Here is a 12,595-nt window from a genome sequence, read left to right as displayed (position 1 = left end):
GCATCATCATCACAGATCCTAACCACCCAGGCCATGCTCTCTTCTCACTGCTGCCATCAGGTAGAAGGTACAGGAGCCTCAGGACTCACACCACCAGATTCAAGAACAGTTACTACTGTCACCAGGTTTGGACACGGCCCAAGTGTGGAGTGAGAGACACTGCAGCAGGTCGCTAGATCACAGATTTTAATGCGAACAGTGTTAAAGGGAAAATAAAATAATAAACGCTAGGCCAAACAGGGCCGTTAACTAAAACCCTCAAAAGGAAAACGAAGCCGACACTGCGGCCGAAAAGAACATCGAAACATTAAACCAATACCGCTGGTCTTCAGAGTCAGTTGACTTGAAAGTCCAACATCTCAGGGAAGGCCCAATGCAAAACAGCAGCAAAGCGTTGCTGTGCTCTGTCCAAGTCTCGACAAGCACTACAATGACAAGTATGGAGTTAAATACTGTCACAATTAAATAATAATTAGTGTAAGTTCACAAGCACAATTGCTGTACCTACTGCGCAGCCGAATCCATGGTTGTGACAACTATCCCTCAATCATCAGGCTCTTGAACAAAAGAGGATAATTACACCCATCTATCGAGATGTTCCCACAACCAGTTGATCTTACTTTAAGGACCCTCTATCTTGTTATTTCACGCTCTCATTATTTACTTACATTTTCATTTGCACAGTTTGTTGTTTTTTATCCTCTATTTCACCTTTCATTGATTCTGTTTACAGTCAATGTTCTGTAGATTTGTTGAGTACGCCCACAGTAAAATGAATCTCAGGGTTGTAAGTGGGTGGCGTATCTGTAACTCTGATAATAAATGTTACTTTGAACTTTGAAAAGGAATTGCATGCGTGCGATAGGTTATAGCCTCTCCCAGGAAACATCCCAAACCATTCTAAACACAATGCGTTCACGGATACCGGGAAGTTCCCATAAACAACAAGATAAGATACCTTTCTCCTTCAGTGCTGTCGGAGGATCGCGCCGGAGTTCTTGGGCAAGGCTTAATCAAAGTGGTTCATGAGTTGGACTCTGCAGTTCACATTATGGGGCATTTCTAATTTCTAAGTATTTCTAATTTCCAGTCACTCCTTTTTCATGTTGTTATTTTGGACGATTTTGAATCGAGGCATCCTGCAGGTAACGAGCACTGAGCTGAACTGGATATGCCTGAACTCTTTCCATGTTGTGTTTTATATTCTGTGCTCTTTGCTTGTTTTTTTAAAGCTACTTGACCGATTTGTTGTTTGTGTGCGTGCTTATTCTTTGAATGCGTTCTGCGGCAGTCTGGGGGGAAGACAAATCTCAGAGCTGTACACTGCATACATACCTTGATAATAAATGTACTTTGAATCTTCGAAATAGCTGGTTAATTATTTTTATATGATTTCGCTGGTATAAATGTGAAGAACACTCATTCAGTTGCGCCCAGCAGAAGCAATGAAGTGTGTAAGTGTTTCTGGACTGACAGGGCTGGTTCAGGAACACAATAATCTACAGGGTTTCTCTGGTCCGTTCTGAAGTGTCCACATCGTAGACATATTGTGCAGTGGCGTTTGAATTAACATGCTGATGAATCAGAAGGACAAATAACTGATTGTAAGATGCAGTAAAGTGCAATGGAATCATAATAATCATTAGAAGTAGTAGTCGGCTGCCGTCGATCCCAGAGGATCATGGATTTGCGCCTCTGGTGGACTGTGTCCTCTCCAGGGCACAAGCCTGGGCAGAAAGACATGAAGAACCAGCTGTTGCCCATGCAGCGGGATCCCCCTCTCCACGTCACTGATGTATCCAAGGGAAGGGCAAGAGCCAATACAGCTCGGCACCTGTGTCGTCGCAGAGGTTGCCAGAGTGAGGTTGTAAACAACATCAAACTGACTTAGGGACCCCGGCTCCAGATTTCTTCCTCGGGGTTTACTCCCGAAGCCTTTCCCATGGGTGGGTATGGCCGCAAGCCAGCGGAGGTTTAAAATCAGAGTTTTCCATCTCCTAGGCGGGCTGCCATCCAAGGCTGACGAGCCCCACCTGCCCGAAGCAACTGGTTTTGAGGCGCCAGTGGTCCACCTTTGCCCCTTCTCCTGTCAATAAAAACAGCTCCACCGGGACTGGTAGCTAAGCCACAGGTGAAGGCCGAGAGTCGGACTTGGTTGTCAGAGGCTGTTAGAGATGGACGCCATTTAGAGCACTTTATAGGCAGCGGGAGCTTGTCCCCACTACCACACCTTAGGAACCAGTAATCATTCCATCACTTCATACAGTGGCACAGGGATGGAAAAGTAAATTCATCCTACACTGATACAAATCTTGTTGTTCCACTCTTATAGCTTTGCAATCTCATAAAGAGCTGAAGCCTGCTCTGTAGTATTAATGATGGATATTCACTGAATTCCGGTTAATTGGTACAGCTGCTTATTTGGGACAACTTTTAAAGAACAAAACCTAATTGAGAAAACAGCCGGGATTCCGTTCATGTACTTAGGACACTATGCACTTTATTGGGACAGGAGACTGCTGCTGATCGGTTTCTACCTGGTGTCAGTCACACGCACTTGCATGGCCGTTAGTCATTACACCATGCTTACAGTGAGCAGCTTTTAATTAGTATCGGTGTATGTGTTTGTGTTCAAGAAGCAGTGATTTTTATCACCGATAGTTGGCGAGAAATAAGCAGTCAGACAATTCCAAATTGTTTTGGTCACTGCAGTTTCAAGCATTCAGGCTTGGAGAATGGAGAAACGGCCGGGAGGGAAAATGAAACAATTTCACTACTTCAACAAGTTAGGGACTACGAAGAATTTGAAGGTATCAACAATCATCTTGAAATTTACAATGAAAATGAAGATTTGGAGGATACAATCATCGAGAGCATTGCATAAAGGCAGTCCATGATCTGCACTCAGTGTCCGTGCTGATTTTGTTCATTCACAGTCAATCAAAAACCACAGTAGCATACTATTAGGAACTAATACACAGTTTTAGAGTACTGTAGTAGTATTGATAGTGTTCTGATTTGTTCTGTATTTCATTTAAATAAATAATTTGTTACTCAGTTAAATAGTAGTTTGTCTTTTTTATACCCTTTTACCTGTTTCCATGAGAATTCTACTAATTGGGACAGCTAATTAATTGAATCAAAATGCACTGGTTCTGACGTGTCCCAATTAACTGGAATCCACTGTATTAACATTCATTTGGAATTTCTCTGGCATTTAATCTATCAACATCATCCTCTTGCTACAAGAGAGGACTGCAGAATTCAATGTGAGTCCTCAATGTTTACCGTCATTGGCATCATCGATGCAATTTAAAATCATTTGAATTAGGGGAGAATCAGTTAATCACGAGGTTGGGTGGGTAGTTAATGCAAACCTGTGAATGCACAGGACTCCAGTGCTCTGGTTGGTATGACGTGATGCCTGACTTACACTAATAACACCCTCGGGTTCATCACTGCTGTGCTCAATGACCAGAAACTTCAACTTTAAAGTCCTTAACTCTGTTGGCAGATCTCTCCATGACGTCATACCTCAGTACAAGTACCTCAATACAAACTTCCAACACCTCCCTGCGTCTACAGTTCTAATAGTTGTCAATCCATGATTTTAACTGGATTATCACATCAGGACCGTTTGACGGGCTCTGGGCCTGTTCAATTCAATATCAGAGAATGTATATAACATACAACCTGAAATTCTTCCTCTCGGCAGACAGCGCAAAACAGAGAGAAAAGAACCCCAAAGAATGGATGGCAGAAAAACATTAGAATCCCAAAGCCCCCTTCTCCCCATCCCACACAGAAACACCAACCCTCCCCCACATTTCAGGAGGTACCACCCACCAAGCAAGCAACAGCAAAGCCCCCAGAGGGGGACCATGGTCTGCAGTCCAACAAGAACTGCTGTTCACCTGACAATTCCACACGCCACGGGCTCTTTCTCACTAACAGGGTCAGAGAGGAGTCGCCCCTTTTCCATAGCAAGAGGGGACGCCAATAAAACAAAACGACTCACTGGCTCCGATGTTGCAGTCCGTCACGTCACTTTTGTTCCAGGTTCTCCAACTCGAGAATCAGCAGCTAACTCTCCCCCACCATCAAGAGAAAGAAAGAGGAGACAGGGCAATTGCCCGAATACAGAGGCCTCCAACAGCTGAGCCTCTGTTCGTGATGTTCCGTTTCCCCCGCGATGCCTCAGTTGTCAACACCAGCGCGGAATCGGTTCATTCACACCGTACCCCGAAGGCACACTTCCTCCAGGCCTCATCCTGGGGATATCAAAAAGCGGCCAGTCGGTGAGCTCTGGGAGCAGGAACCATCGCTGTAAGGAACAACAGTTTGAGTGCAGCTGTAGATCACAGACTCTGACAGAACCCCATCCACCTAGAAAAGGGAAAAAGAGGAATTAAAGGGAAGAAATTATGCTGTCTCGCAGATGAGCTCCAAGAAGCCTCACTCTGGCAACATCATATCTCTGTCTTTACTCACTGGAATTCAGAAACTCATTCCTTCAACTCGTTGAAACCTTTCGAATGTTGAAAGTCCTCGACAGGCTGGATGTGGAGAGGATGTTTTCTGTGGTGGGAGGGTCTAAGGCCGGAGGGCACAGCCCCAGAGTAGAGGAAAGTCCATTTAGAATGGTGATGAGGAGGAACTTTAACCAGAGGGTGGTGAATCTGTGGAATTCTTTGTCACAGGTGGGTGTGGAGGACAAGTCATTGAGTGTATTTAAGTCTGCGACTGATAATTTCTTGATTAGTCAGGGCATGAAAGGTTAGTCGGGGAGAAGGCAGGAGATTGGGGCTGAGAGGGAAAATGGATCAGCCAGGATGAAATGGGGGAGCAAACTCGTTGGGCCAAATGGCCTAATTCTGCTCCTACATGTTATGGTCTTATATATTCTGTGTTCTCAACTAGCAGGGTACAAAGTTCTTGATTTTCCTTATTAAATCTATTCTCCTCGTTGTCTCCTTTTACCCTTGTGATGTTCCTTGAAACCTACCTCCCATTACCAAACTTTTTAAATATATCTCCTTCTGTGGCTGGGTGTCATATATTTAGCGACAATGTTCCTGAATGCCTTGGAAAATTTTGCAATGTTAAAAGCATTACAGAAATCCAGACAGAACTCCAACTACTGATTAAACAATAAATACTGCACAAGACGTACACTGGTCTTGAACTAGTTCCAAAATTATCTGCTAAAGGAAGTAGAGCGAAAGCATTATAGATATCTCAGTCCACTTGGCAACAAAATACACCATTATTCCTGGCCTTATTCTTGCTATATCCACAGTAATTTTAAAAAAATTACTTCAGATGCTACATACATTGAAAATCGCTTTCTTTGTTGTACTAGTGGATTTGAAATCTCAGTTTGAGTTTGAGTTTGAGGCTCTAAATGCTTTTTGATGTGGATAAATGTGAGGTTAGAACAGGAAAACAGACTATTATCTGAATGGTGGCCGATTAGGAAAAGGGGAGGTGCAACGAGACCTGGGTGTCATTATACACCAGTCATTGAAAGTGGGCATGCAGGTACAGCAGGCGGTGAAAAAGACGAATGGTATGCTGGCATTCATAGCAAGAGGATTCAAGTACAGGAGCAGGGAGGTTCTACTGTAGTTGTACAAGGCCTTGGTGAGACCACACCTGGAGTATTGTGTGCAGTTTTGGTCCCCTAATCTGAGGAAAGACATCCTTGCCATAGAGGGAGTACAAAGAAGGTTCACCAGATTGATTCCTGGGATGGCAGGACTTTCATATGAAGAAAGACTGGGTGAACTGGGCTTGTACTCGTTGGAATTTAGAAGATTGAGGGGGGATCTGATTGAAATGTATAAAATCCTAAAGGGATTGGACAGGCTAGATGCAGGAAGATTGTTCCCGATGTTGGGGAAGTCCAGAACGAGGGGTCACAGTTTGAGGATAAAGGGGAAGCCTTTTAGGACCGAGATTAGGAAAAACTTCTTCACACAGAGAGTGGTGAATCTGTGGAATTCTCTGCCACAGGAAACAGTTGAGGCCAGTTCATTGGCTATATTTAAGAGGGAGTTAGATATGGCCCTTGTGGCTAAAGGGATCAGGGGTTATGGGGGGAAGGCAGGTACAGGGTTCTGAGTTGGATGATCAGCCATGATCATACTGAATGGCAGTGCAGGCTCGAAGGGCCGAATGGCCTACTCCTGCACTTATTTTCTATGTTTCTATGTTTCTGTGATTCATCGTTAATTAATTGGTACAAAAGCGCCACCTACTGGCTGTTTCAGTTACAACAGAACCTGGCATTAATGGGAAGAGTTTGTGCTCAATGCAATACACGGTAACAGAGAAATAAAACTGTGAATTACATGTAGATAGATATAGCAATAGATACATAGATATAGATATATACTAAATAGTTACAATAAATGAGTAGTGTAAAAACAAAGAAATAAAAATGTAGTGAGGTCGTGTTCATGGGTTGAATGTCCATTCAGAAATCAGATGGCAGAGGGGAGGAAGCTTTTTCTGAATCGTTGAGTGTGTGTCTTCAGGCTCCTGTACCTCCTCCCTGATGGTAGCAATGAGAACAAGGCATGACCTGGGTGATGGGGGTTCTTAATGATGGATGCCCCCTTCCTGAGGCATCTCTCCTTGTAGATGTCCTGGACACTACAGAGGCTGGTGCCCTGTGGTGAAGCTGACTGAGTTTACAACCCTCCGCAGCTTATTTCAATCCTGTGCAGTACCACCCCATACCAGATGGCAATTAAACCAGTTAGGATGCTCTCCACATAGCAAATAAAATTAAAATTTCAGGCCATAAAGCTTCAAATGACCAAAAGGTTGTTCTAAAAGTTATGTTCTCAAGGTCACTGTAAAGGAAAGGGTAGAGGCAGTGAATTAACAAGGTTAAGGGAGGGATGCAAGAATCTGCAAGTACTGGCGTTTGGAGCAACAATCTGCTGGGGGAACACTGCAGCCTGAGCGTCGTTAACTTTAGTTAATTTAGCTTAGAGGCACCTCTGACCCAACAATGCCACGTCACCCAGTTACACTTCTGTGACCAATTAACTTACTAACCCATACGTCTTTGGACTGTGGGAGGAAACCAGAGCACCCGGAGGAAACCCACGCGGTCACGGGGAGAATGTGCAAACTCCCTACAGACATATGGGGGGAAAGGAATAATTTTTAAATTACAAAAGTAAACTTTATTTGAAAAGCAAATATACAACAAAGGAAGGCAGTGCTACAGTAAGCTGTTTACATTCTTGGTGCTGTTTGGTCAATGCCCTCAGTGTGGCTGGATCTGTACACAGTGGTATCGTAGTTGCTGCATGAGCACCATTGCCTCTCATGCGCCCCCTTGTGGTCGTACATCCAATGATCAACTTTTTCCTGAAATTCAAACTCTGAGTAGCTGAAGATAGGCAGGAAGGGATGAATGTGATTGTGTGTAAAAAGAACAGGGCCATTATGGAAGTTAAAAACAATGATGTGAGTATTAAAGTTGAGATGTTGCCAGACCTAAAGCCTAAGTAGCTCATGAAGTTTAAAGTAAATTTATTTATATGTCAACATATACTACGTTAAGATTCATTTTCTTGCAGGCATTCACAGTAGAATGACGAAATATAATAGAATCAAATGAAAAACTGCACACAAACAAGGAGTGACAAACATCCAATGTTTAGGACGGTTGTGAACATTGGTAGTTCACGTTGAGGTGTTTGATGTTGCAGGGTTTACTGAACTTGGAAATCAACATTTTAGCAACACACGCACACAAAATGCTGGTGGCCGAGATTCTCCATCAGGACTAGACGAGGGGTCCTGATGAAGGGTCTCGGCCCAAATCATCGACGGTTTACTCTTTTCCATAGACGCTACCTGACCTGTCGAGTTCCTCCAGCATTTTGCGTGTGTTGTCTCGGATTTCCAGCATCTGCAGAATCTCTTGTGTTTGCAGAATAAAGTGTAACAGCTACAGAGAAAGTGCATCAGTAACATACAAAATCATAACGAGGTGGACTGTGAAGATAGGAATCCATCTTACCCTTCTACGGAACTATTCAATAATCTTAAATTTACAGAGGTTTCAAGATATTAGTCTGGTGTGGGGGCAGGGCAATGGGAAATCCCAGCCTTTTAAATCCATTGGTGTTTAGTATAGTGAGGGGTGATCTTAATGAAATATAAAGATTAGAGAGTGATTGATACATTAGAGGTTGACAGCCTGTTTTCTCAGCCTCCACAGAGTAAACCCTGGGTGCATAAATCTCAGGATAACTACTGAGATGTAAACAAAATTGTCTGTTCAAAGGATTATAAAGAGACAATGTGTACGCAGCCTTTGATGATATTCAAGGCTGAAATCAATAGGATTTTAAGTATCAATGGAAAGTGAAGGAGGTAAAAGGTTAGCCATGAATTGTGGAACAAGGTCTGCGATACTGCAGAGCCCATTCCTGGTTTTACTTACGAAGTATTCCTTTGTTATATGCCATGTCATATGATGAACTGTGACTTGATTTTCCTTCACTGAACCGCTTTTAAAGAATGATATCAGGATTACACCGAAGTCATCATCATCATTATGTGCCGTGTTGTATGATGTGGGCGATCGTGGTCTTTCCATGACCATGATTGTTCTTGGCAAATGTTTCTACAGAAGTGGTTTGCCGTTGCCTTCTTCTGGGCAGTGTCTTTACAAGATGGGTGACCCCAGCCATTATCGATACTCTTCAGAGATTGTCTGCCTGGTGTCAGTGGTCGCATAAACAGGACTTGTGATCTGCACCGGCTGCTCACACGACCATCCACCACCTGCTCCCATGGCTTCACGTGACCCTGATCAGGGTCGGGGGACTAAGCAGGTGCTACACCTTGCCCAAGGGTGACCTGCAGGCTAGCGGAGGGAAGGAGCACCTTACACCTCCTTTGGTAGAGACATATTTCCACCCTGCCACCCAAACTTATAAAGTGAAGGCAGCAAAATCATTGATTATTATTCAATTGACTTTTCAGAATGTAGCTGTAGGGTAACTGGTGTCGGTTGGGCATTGGACTGCTCTCAGGAATTTTTTGTAACATCACAAGACACTCCGAAGCATAATGAGGACTGCTGAAAGCATCAGCATCTCTCCCCCACCCCCATCGTGATTTTCTCCCCGCGACCTCTCTCCACTCAGAACGTATATCAGAAGCACTGCATACACCATGTCTCCAGCATTGTCAAAGCCCCCTCTCGTCCTTCTCACAATCTCCCTGACCTCCCGTCATCAGACAGAAGATGGCATAACATGAGAACCAGAAGTGTCCAGCTGGGTAACAGCTTCTTTCCCCGGGACGTTAGACCTTTTAACATCAGGCTGCCACCTAGCACATACGCATATCCTATCTGAATGCCCTACCCCTCCCCAGCTAACTCATCACTTTTCACCTTTCATTGTTACTGTTCACTCGACTGCTTGTTTTATTGTGATAGTGTCAGTGACATTATACTGTCTTACATAGACATGCACCTCGCTCTTTATGTCAGCCTGTCAATCCTCAGGCCGTGTCACTCTCTGATATTATTTTGTGACTCCATGTGCTGGATAATAACTATACGAACCATGTGTGACCATGTGTACTGTGCTTTACACCTACACCCCATAGGAACATCGTTTCATTTAGCTGTATACATGTCTTTGTTTAATGACAATAAAATTGAATTTGAATTCAAAGTTCAAAGTAAATTTATTATCAAAGTACATATATGTCACCATACACAACGCTGAGATTCATTTTCCTCTGGGCATACTCAATAGACTAATAACCATAACAATCAATGAAAATCCGCACTGACTAGGGTGATCAACCAGAGTGCAGAAGACAACAAGTGCAAATACAAAAAGAAGAAATACAGACATCCCACCCTGCAAAAACTCATTTCAAGGAGGTAGCACTACCAACTGGAGACTCCCAGAACTTCCGGGAGAGGTGGGATGTCTGCAATAGAGTAGCTCCTTAGCAGCTAGCCAGCTAGTTTAAATAACGTTAGCTATGCTAATGAACGAATGACTCCTGTTAAACTCACCTCAACCTGTCTTTTACAGTCTTAACCCACCATGAGGATTGGAAAAGTCACTGTTGCAAACAGTGCAGCGAGCAACGCTGTCATTATTTTTGACCCCTATTAGGCAGGGGTACACTTTAGTGTAGTCTGGGGTGATGTACATTTTATGTTTTCTTTTTTTGGAACACTCTGCCATGGCGCACACTCTCTCTCTCTCTCTCTCTCGTGGTCGCTCTCGTTTTCTCTCTCTCTCTCTCTCGTGCGCACTGTCGCTCTCTCTCGTGCTCTCTCATTCTCTCTCGTGCGCACTCACTCTCTCACGCGCTCACTCTTACTCTCTCTCTCTCTCACTCTCAGAAAAATTGATTTCCGGGATATTGTATATAATTTGCAGGCATCAGAGAGCCACTATCAATATGCGGGAGACTCCCAGAACTTCCAGGAGAGGTGGGATGTCTGGAAATAATAATGATAAATAAATAAGTAATAAATATCTAGAACATGAGATGAAGAGTCCTCAAAAGTGAGTCCGTATGTTGTGGGAACAGTTCAGTGATTGAGTGAGTGAAGTTTGGTTCAAGAACCTGATGGTTGAGGAGTAATAACTGTTCCTGCCCCTGGTAGTGTGGCTCCTGAGGCTCCTGTACCTTCTATCTGACGGCAGCAGTGATAAGAGAGCATGGCTGAATGGTGGGGTTCGCTCGTGATGAATGCTGCTTTCCTGCACCAGCTCATGACATAGACATGCTCAACGGTGGGGAAAGTTTTACCTGTGATGGACTGGGCCTTATCCATTACTTTTGTAGGATTTTCCATTCAGGGGCATTGAGGTTTCCAAACCAGCCTGTGATGCAGCCAGTCAATATACTCTCCACCACACATCTATAGAAGTTTGTCAAAGTTTTAGATGTCACGCCGAATCTTCACAAACTCCTAAGGAAGTAGAGGTGCTGCCATTTTTTCTTCGTAATTGCACTTGCAGTATGTGCTGTGCAGGGCAATTCACCATGGCTGGAGCACAGTGACCTCAGCCAAGCGTCAGTGAGTGGATTATTGGAGGGTAAGAATCACTTGATAATGTCATTGGTGTAACTTTCCCTCACTTTGCCGATTGTGTGAAGACATTGGGTAGTAATAAACCAGAATGGATTACTCCTACTTTTTGCGCTTCGTTGGGTAGGTGTCAGTGTGGTGACTTACAGAGCTTTGGCCGGTCAGGGTAGGACCTTAAACAAACCTCTCAACTGTTCTTTGACATTACGTGGAGCTAACCAAAATGGTTGAAGCCTGCCCTCTGAAATCAAGGCAAGACGTGGTTAAAGTAGAAAGAGTGCAGAGAAGAATTATTAGAATGTTTCCAGGATCGAGGGCCTGAGTTACAGGAAGAGGTTGGCCAGGCTGGGTGTTTATTCCCTGGAATGTAGGACAATGAGAGCTGACCTTATATAGATATTTAAAATTGTCCGGCGATGGTGTCTTTTCCCCAGGGTAGGAGACCACAGCAAGGGGGCATAGATTTAGGGTGAGAGGGGAAAGATTAAATAGGGAGCTAAGATGCAACCTTTTCAGGCAGAGGGTGGTGAGGATATGGAACGAGCTTCCACAGGAAGTGTTTGAGTCAGGTACAGTAGGATCATTTAAGAAGCTCTCGGATAGGTACATGGAGGGGTGAGATTTACGGGGGTATGAGCCAAACACAGGAAATTGTGACTAGCTGGGTGGGCACTGTGGTCAGCATAGACTGGCTGGGCCGAAAGGCCTGCATTCATGCTGCTTTCACCTATTAATCATTAATGTACAGATGCCACACAGACAGCACCAGAGGTCGCTGGAGATGTGGGCCAGCAGCTCTCCTGTCTGGGCCACTGTGCTATCCCAATCTCAGCATTTAAGTGCCATCAATTAAAAAGAGGAATTTTCTGCCCTGATACAGAATGGCTTATTTTTAGTTTAATTCCCATTTCTTCACCAACAAACCCTCAACACCTGGTTGGAAGGTTTAGATAAAGCGGAGGTTCCCACCCGGAGAAAGCCGGCCAGTCGTGTCGTGTCATCCGCAACGGACTTTGAAGCCAGTGGATCCAGCGGCTCCTTGCACGCTTTCTTATCCGTGCTGGGTTTAGCGTCGAGCAACTCGGTCCCATAAAAAAACAGACAGGTGCTGAAGAAATGGAAAGGCGGCTTGTGAGAGGAACAAAAAAAAATCCCGACCTGGGCTCCACGGACCCTTCTTTAACAGTATTGGTCCATGGCATGAATAATGTCAAGAACCCCAGGATTAACGGATTCAATCCAAACAATTTTGGGAGTAGGAAGTTCCGGATTACCACGAATATTGGAGGAGGAGCTTAGGAGGATTAGCGGCACCTAATGACAACTCCTTGCTTGTATCTTCAGAAACAGCTCTATTTCTATCTTTAATATCTTTATTTTTCCTTTAAGGATTCTTTGAAGACCCTGACCTGGAGTTACACGCTGATTACGGTTCTTTGCGGGAAAGGGACACGTTCTCAGGGTTTCACATCTGGCCGTTATCCGACACACCAA

At 44.2% G+C, this 12,595-nt stretch overlaps 1 protein-coding gene across 1 annotated transcript in view; it reads right to left on the bottom strand.

Annotated features, from left to right (window-relative positions):
• LOC140203762 (cdc42 effector protein 2) overlaps positions 1–4,602 on the bottom strand; it is an 88,553-nt gene extending 83,951 nt beyond the window's left edge. The window contains exons 1-2 of the mRNA XM_072269821.1: positions 4,492–4,602; positions 4,019–4,386 (exon numbers count right to left, since the gene is read on the bottom strand). The gene's annotated coding sequence lies outside the window, so the exon portion shown is untranslated. The remainder of the gene's footprint in view (positions 1–4,018; positions 4,387–4,491) is intronic.
• Positions 4,603–12,595: the final 7,993 nt, after the last annotated feature.

Source organism: Mobula birostris, chromosome 10, assembly GCF_030028105.1.
Source record: "Mobula birostris isolate sMobBir1 chromosome 10, sMobBir1.hap1, whole genome shotgun sequence".
Classification (NCBI taxonomy): domain Eukaryota; kingdom Metazoa; phylum Chordata; class Chondrichthyes; order Myliobatiformes; family Myliobatidae; genus Mobula; species Mobula birostris.
The sequence above is the reverse complement of the archived record's forward strand: the minus strand, read 5'-3'. Positions and strand labels throughout refer to the sequence as shown.